Below are 6,770 nucleotides of genomic sequence, written 5' to 3'. Positions count from 1 at the left end.
TGCCAGTGTGATTTGTTCCGGTGAGGATGGCAGGGTTTGGAGAGTGGGGTTAAGGTTGTTTTGTTAAATTGACTCGTGACTTCAGGAAATTAAGAACAGTATTTATCGTTTAAATGGAAAGCGCAGAAATTTCATCTTTTTGAACTTTTTTGTACACTATATTCCACAGGACTCGATGTGCCTCCAATTGTTTTCCCGTCCACATCTGCAGGTATTACTATTCCAGCGAGTGTTAGGGTTTGTATTAGTTGAATTGGTATTGTTGTCATTCTCAGAAGATACTATGAGCACGTTCTCAATGACTGGATAATTTTTTGCCTCACCGGACATTTCAAATGGTCTGATTGAAATTCTGCTAATCCCAGTTTCTGGCTGAACCTGAACTGTCCTGTACTCATCAGAAACATGGGGGCATCGTCTCTGTAATTTAGACTGGCTCACACTTTCCTCTGGTGCAATGTGCACCACACATAATGGGGAATGTTCAGCCCAACTCATTGCCCGGAAGCAGTGGATATAATTATTAAATACTTCTTGTAAATATTTTATTGTGTAAGATGGACTGTGTCTGTGTTAAAACTTTCTGTATTATTGTCATTAAGAACAGGGATATAAAACTACTTCCATCCTCGTTGCGGGCTGCTTCGGAGTCCTGCTAATCTCTGTGTTGATCTCACTGATAGTGGTTGTACAGAAAAAAGTCACTCAGAAGAGGTGAGGTTCATATCTTACCGCGGATCCAACACAAGATCCCAGATATTGTGACATATCCTTGCAAAACTCTCGTTCATTGCAGCTTTCTATGGACTGCCAACTGGCCTTGTTAGAAATACATTGTACTCGTTTTTGCTGATTTTCTCCATTCAAAGTTCTCCTGAATTAATAGAATGTGACATTTGAAATTAAGAGTGATTTGAATTGTCCACATTCACTGTGAGAGTTCAGCACATAATTCATGAAAGTCTTGAAAATGTACTTATTGTAACAATGGATCCGGAAGTTCTATTGACATTTTTGGGCTGTGCATTCACCTATTTATTTGACTGTTAATCTTCCTTCATCCATTGGGTATCAATTTCAGCCCTTCAGATTCTGGCTCTGGGCATCCAATCTCGAGCTTTCTAACCGGCTCTGTCTGTTACTTTTACAAGTGATATTTGTATAGGTCCTTATGCATTCACCAGCGGTGATTCCACATTCCAAAACAACGCTTCCACTCATATTTCACCCATTCAACGAACTCCTGATTTACTATAACAAATGGACTCTTCATAAATGACACTTTTCATAATAATATAGTGTTCTTGTAGAAATGGCTCGCTCTCTCTTATTAAGAAAGATTCTATATCTCGGACAGCATAGGCCTGTTATCTCAACCAAGGACCCGATCAGAACAGGCTCTGTAACATGACAGTCCTAAAGCTGATAAGATCGAGCCTGGTAACCTCGCTAGACTGGAGGTATTTTACAAACGATCACAAGCAGGAGAACGGGTCATAGAGTAGTCGAGTTATACAGCAGAGAAACGCGCCCTACCACCCATCGTGTCTGTGCCAGCCATCAAGCACCTGTCTATTCTAATCCCATTACTCAGCCCTTGTCCCTTAGCCTTGGATGCCATGGCATTTCAAGTGCTCATCTAAATACCTTAAATGTTGTGAGGGTACTGCCTCTACCATCCCTTCTGGCACTGTGTTCCAGACTCCAAACATCCTCTTTGTGAATATTTTCTTCCTCAATTCTCCTCTCAAACTCCTGCCCCTTACTTTAAATAAATTCCCCCGGTTACTGAGCCCGCCGCTAACGGAGCACGTTTCTTCCTATCTATCATATCACTGCCCTTCATAAATTTGTATGCCTCAATCAGGTCCTCCCTCAGCCTTCTCTGCTCTCAAGAAAACAACCCTAACCTATCCAGTCTCGCTTCATAATTGAATTGCTCTCGCCCAGGTGAACCCCCTCAGCACTCTGTCCAGTGCACACACATCCTTCCTGAAGTGTGGTGCCCAGAACTGTACATAGTACTCCAGTTGTGACTTAACTATCATTTTATACAGCTCCATCATAACCTCCCTGCTCTTATATTCTATGCCTCGGCTCATAAATACAAGTATTCCATATGCCTTCCTCACCAACTTATTTCCCTGTTGTGCTGCCTTAACTGATCTATGGGCAAGTACGCCAAGGTCCCTCTGACCCTCTGTACTTCTTAGGGTCCGACCATCCATTCTATATTCCCTTGCCTTGTTAGTCCTCCCAAAATGTATCACCTCACACTTCTCAGGATTAAATTGCATTTGCTATTCCCCCTCCCATCTTGCCAGCTCATCTTTATCGTCCTGCAATCTAAAGCTTTCCTCCTCAATGTTTATGACATCAGTAATTTTCGTGTCATCTGCGGACTTACTAACATTACTCCTGTATTCACATCTAAATCATTAATGTACATTCCAAACTGTAAGGGTCCCAGAACCGATTCCTGTAGTACACCACTGGTCACTGGCTTCCAATCGCAAAAACAACCATCGACCATCACCCTCTGCCTCCTGCACTAAGCCAACTTTGGATCCAATTTGATAAATTGCCATGGATCCCACGGGCTCTTACATTCAAAAAGGAAATAGTGAGAGATCAGGTCCCACATGTTCCCGTAAAGTTGAGGGGTAGGAGCAACAAGTCCAGGGAACCCTGGATGTCAAGGGATATGGAGGATTAGACAAAGAATAAAAAGGAGGCTTGTGACAGATTCAGATTGCTGATCACAGCGGCTGCCCTAGAGGAGTATAGAAAGGAGAGGGGTACTTAAAAAATGACTTCGGAGAGCGAAGTGGGGACATGCACAAACACTGGTGAGCAAGATAAAGGAAACTCCAAAGGCGTTGTTTTAAGTATATTAAGGGAAAGAGGATAACCAGGGAAAGAGTAGGGCCGATTAGGGACCAAAATAGCCATCAGTGTGTGGAGACAGAGGACATAGATTAAGTTTTTGATGATTACTTCTCATCTGTGTTCACCATGGAGACGGATGATGCAGGTGTAGAGACCAGGGAGGGGGATGGTGATATGCTTGAACAAATTAACATTGAAAGTTAGGAAGTATTAGATGATTTAGTGGTCTTAAAATGGATAAATCCTCAGGCCCAGATGAGATGAGCCACAGGCTGTTATCTGAGACAAGGGAGGAGATAGCAGGGGCTTTGACACATATTTTCAAATCCTGTCTGGTCACAGGAGATGTACCAGAGGACTGAGAACAGTGAATGTGGTACCATTATTCAAGAGGGGTAGCAGGGCTAAACCAGGTAATTACAGGCTGGTGAATCTAACATCAGTGGTAGGGAAACTATTGGAAAAAATATCCGAGGAACAAGATTAATCTCCTCTTGGAGAGGCAGGCATTAATTGGGGCCAGTCAGCATGGCTTTGTAAGGGGGAGATCGTTTCGAACAAACTTGATCGAATTTGTCCCCAGTCTGCTGCAGGTAAATATATGAGTATGCAGAAAGATAGATACATAGACATATACGAAAATAAGCACAACAAAACTACTCCGCATTCACAATACCTGGCTTTGTCTCTTCACTATCACCATCTCTGTGATTTGGATGTGTTCGCAGATAATTTACTGTTAAAGGCTCGTGGGTTGTAACTAAACTTTAATCATTCCCACCCTCCATCTGACAGGTTCTGTCACGAGTGGCAAGGGTTCACCGGCTGGTTTGTACCATGCAATTTATGAAGAGATTGAGAATATTCCACCTGGCAAGGATTCCTATCAGATCAGGCGTTCAGGTCTGAGTTTTATATTTCATACCGAATTTTCACAAGGCAAATGTTACTTCCGCTTAAATACCCCATTTTAATGGTCAGTTTACTGACTGAACACTGTCAGAAATCCGCTTACTATCACCATGTGAAGGAGTCCTATCACAGTGCGAGAGTGTCTATATCTGTGTGTACAGTAAGATAAGCAATGGGTTTGGGAAGATTCCCACCCGTCACTACTGCTTAACGAACGTGATTTCTGTTTCTTTGTAACTATCATGTCATTTTATTCCATTTAAACTGGACCATAAATAGTCACTGCTCTCAGAAGGAGACAGTCAGATTATCTCAGATATTATTTCCCTGGGTGACTGGATCAGAAATACGTTCCCAACAGGAAGTTCTTACCCGAAATCGGTGGTTTCTACAAAAAACTTATTCTAACACTTTGTATGCTGAAGTTTAAAATGAAATCTACAAATTCCACTTCATGATAGTGGAGCAACAACACTACCAAATCGATGAAAGCTTTGTCCTGCGATATATTTGGAGAGCGATTTAACCATTCAGATAAATTTCTGAGGTTACAACAAAACACACAAAGACGATTTCCCTGGCAGATAAGGTAAAGGCGAATCCTAAACGATTCTGTAAGTATATTAAGAGGAAATAGGTAACTAGGGAGAGATTAGGTCCCTTTTAGGATCGGTGCGGTAATCTGTGTGTGGAGCCACGGGAGATGGGCGAGGTCTTAAAGGAATACTTTCCGTCTGTATTTACCGTGCAGAAGGTCACGGAAGCTAGCGAGTTCAAGGGAAGGGACAGCGATCTCCTGACGTATAGCAACATTACAAGAGAGGAGGTGTTGGAGGTTTTGAAGCGCATTCAGGTGGATAAATCTCCAGGGCCTGACCAGGTGTATCCTGGGATGCTATGGGAGGCAAGAGAGGAGATTTCTGGGGCCTTGGCAGAGATTTTTGCATCATCGTTAGCCACAGGTGAAGTACCGGAAGACTGGAGGATAACTAACGTTGTGCCTTTATTTAAGAAGGGAAGCAGGGATAAGCCAGCGAACTACAGGCTGGTGAGTATTACATCATTGGTGGGGAAGTTAATCGCAGGGATTCTGAAAGACAGGATTTATATGCATCTGGAAAGGCAAGATCTGATGAGGATAGTCAGCATGGCTTTGTGCGTGGGAAATCATGTCTCACGAATTTGATTGAGTTTTTTGAGGAGGTGACCAAAAGGATTAGCGAGGGTAGGGCGGTGGACGTTGTGTACATAGACTTTAGCAAGGCGTTTGACAAGACCCCGCATGGTAGGTTGTTCGGGACGGTTCGAACACATGGGATCCAGGATGAGGTAGCCAATTGGATACTAAATTGGCTGGCTGATAGGAGGCAGAGGGTAGTGGTGGAGGGTTGTTAACGAACAAAAGAACAAAGATAATTACAGCACAGGAACAGGCCCTTCGTCCCGCCAAGCCTGCGCCGATCCAGATCCTCTATCTAAACATGTCGCCTATTTTCTAAGGGTCTGTATCGCTTTGCTTCCTGCCCATTCATGTATCTGTCTAGATACATCGTAAAAGACGCTATCGTGCCCGCGTCTACCACCTCCGCTGGCAACGCGTTCCAGGCACCCACCACCCTCTGTGTAAAGAACTTTCCACGCATATCCCCCTTAAACCTTTCCCCGCTCACTTTGAACTCGTGACCGCTAGTAATTGAATCCCCCGCTCTGCGAAAAAGCTACTTGCTATCCACCCTGTCTATACCTCTCATCATTTTGTACACCTCAATCAGGTCCCCCTTCAACCTCTGTCTTTCTAATGAAAACAAGCCTAATCTACTAAACCTCTCTTCATAGCTAGCGCCCTCCATACCAAGCAACATCCTGGTGAACCTCCTCTGCACCCTCTCCAAAGCATCTGCATCCTTTTGGTAATGATAATGTTCTTCAGATTGGAGGCTGGTGATCAGTGGTGTGCCGCAGGGATCGGTGCTGAGCCCTCTGTTGTTTGTCATATATATTAATGACTTGGATGAGAAGTAGTGGACATGATTAGTAAGTTTGCAGATGACAACAGATTGCAGGTATAGTGGACAGTGAAGAAGGTTGTCTAAGTTTACAACAGGATGCAGATCAACTGAAAAGTGGGCAAGGGATTGGAAAATGGAATTTAACGCAGGCAAGTGCGAAGTAATGCATTCTGGGATGTTAAACCAGGGCAGGACATATACAATGAATGGCAGGGCACTGGGGAGTGTTGCTGAGCAGAGAGACCTTGGTGTGCAAGTACATTGCTCCCTGAAAGTGGCAACACTGGTAGACAGGGTGGAGAACAAGGCGTGTGGCGTGCTTGCCTTCATTGGCTGAGGCAGTGAGTACAAGAGTTGTGACGTAATGTTACACTTGTACATACCATTGGTTATGCTGCACTAGGTGTACGGTGTGCAATTCTTTTCGCTGCATGACAGGAAAGATGTGCTAAAGTTGGAGAGCGTGCAGAAAGGATTCACCAGGATGTTACCTGGTTTGGAGGGCTTGATTTCTGAAGGGAGATTGGATAGGCTGGGTCTGTTTTCCCTGAAGCGAAGGAGGCTGAGAGGGGACATGATAGAGGTAAATACAATTATGAGAGGCATAGATAGGGTAGATATCCAGAGTCTGTTTCCCATGGTAGGGGTGACTAAAACTAGAGGACATAACTTTAAGGTGAGAGGGAGGATGTTTAAAGGGGATCAAAGGGGTAAATTTTTCACACGAAGAATAGTGGGTATCTGGAATGAGCTGCCAGAGGAGGTGGTGGAGGCACGAACAGTATCAACAGTCAAGAGGCATCTGGAGAGGGACTTGAAAGAGCAAGTCATCGAGGGATATGGAACTAATGCAGGCAGGTGGGATTAGTATAGATAGGCATTATGGTCGGCATGACGCGGAGGGCCAAGGGACCTGTTTCTATGCTGTATGACTCTATGACTCGAAGATCAAATCCGTTA

This window comes from Heterodontus francisci, unplaced genomic scaffold (assembly GCF_036365525.1).
Source record: "Heterodontus francisci isolate sHetFra1 unplaced genomic scaffold, sHetFra1.hap1 HAP1_SCAFFOLD_72, whole genome shotgun sequence".
NCBI lineage: Eukaryota > Metazoa > Chordata > Chondrichthyes > Heterodontiformes > Heterodontidae > Heterodontus > Heterodontus francisci.
The sequence above is the reverse complement of the archived record's forward strand: the minus strand, read 5'-3'. Positions refer to the sequence as shown.